General features: G+C 36.6%; 1 protein-coding gene across 1 annotated transcript in view; it reads right to left on the bottom strand.

The window, feature by feature from the left end:
* The window catches only part of LOC106878420 (probable ATP-dependent RNA helicase DDX49), a 608,416-nt gene that overhangs the window by 41,967 nt on the left and 564,850 nt on the right, over window positions 1-1,599 (bottom strand). The gene's annotated exons all lie outside the window — the stretch shown is intronic.

The raw sequence follows: 1,599 nt of genomic DNA, 5'->3' as shown, positions 1-1,599 counted from the left end.
ATATATATATATATATATATACATACACCACACCAGCATATATACATACATACATATACACACACACATATCTATACACACACATATATATATATATATATTTATATATACACATACACATAAACATGTAAACACATACACACACAAGCACACATATACATACACATATATATACATATATAAATATATGCACACACACACATATACAAATATACATACACACACATATATAAATACACATATGCATACATAAAACATAACTTCTTGGTTTATCAAAATTACCTCTGCTGCAGCTCAGGAATTCTCAAAAGTTGACATGTTGTTAAGGGATAGCACAGGTCCACTGACTGAATGCAAGCGGGACAGTCAAGCATAGGAGTTTGTGCCACAATAGTAGTCATCAGCGGAACAACTGTCAAACTTTATCTCAAGTGGCCAAGGGACCCATACATATATATATATATATATATATATATAAATAAGGAGTAGAAAACAATTATGGCTTGAGTAATTTGCATAATTTAAACAAAAATGAGCTATTCATTCTCTAAGTATGTTTCACCATTGTGGTTGTTTGAAATCTCTGCAATAGATGTCCCAAGTACAATTGAATGCTTAGACACACCAGATCATCAGGGGAACACTTTACTGCATTATGTTATCAAATGTCTTATGATGATGATGATGATGATATACATACATGCAAAGATGTAAAAGACTTTCTCACTTTCCCGAGCATCAAACCAATACACCTGCTTGTTTTCCATACACCTGTCTTCATCTTTTGTCTTTTTGTAAATTTCACTATATATAATGTACATTCACACACACACACATGTATGTATGTATATAGATATACATATATACATCCCTTGTACCTTTCTCTGTGTCCCTTTGATTTCCTCTCTTTCTCTTTCTTCCCCAAATTCTTCAATCCCTCTGCCCCTATCTCTCTGCTTTCCTTCCACATGACTGGAGTGCAGCCAAGCATGATCTTTCTTTCTTGGTTCAAGCGCCGGCTGCGAAGCATCTCATATTCCTGTTTCATGGCTTTCATCTCTTATGTTCATCTCCTATGTTCTTGCCTCAAGGCTTTCACTTTACACATGCCAGCTCAACTTGACTTGTCTTTATTGTTCGAAAGACACCTGTTGTTATTTTGTCATAGACATTCGCTTGCTTTCTTGCAACAAATTTAATGCTCTTAGCTTAGAGTTTTTGGGTCAGCCAAATTTGAACAGTCCCAAGTGTAACCAGCTGAAACTGTATGGATGAACTGGATAGTTGACTGGTGAGAAAGGGCTGCAAATGACTCGTCCTTGTTTTTTCCTCTCCGTCTTTGTATCGTCTATCTGTCCGAATGTTTTATTGTCATCTGCTGCATTCTTGTTCCATTTTTTTGGATTTATATATACTCTCTCTTTTACTCGTTTCAGTCATTTGACCGTGGCCATGCTGGAGCACTGCCTTTTAGTCGAGCAAATCGACCCCAGGACTTACTCTTTGTAAGCCTAGTACTTATTCTATCGGTCTCTTTTGCTGAACCGCTAGTTTACGGGGACGTAAACACACCAGCATCGGTTGTCAAGCGATGTTGGG

Source organism: Octopus bimaculoides, chromosome 2 (genome assembly GCF_001194135.2).
Source record: "Octopus bimaculoides isolate UCB-OBI-ISO-001 chromosome 2, ASM119413v2, whole genome shotgun sequence".
In the NCBI taxonomy this organism is placed as follows: domain Eukaryota; kingdom Metazoa; phylum Mollusca; class Cephalopoda; order Octopoda; family Octopodidae; genus Octopus; species Octopus bimaculoides.
This window is presented reverse-complemented; position numbering and strand designations above follow the sequence as displayed.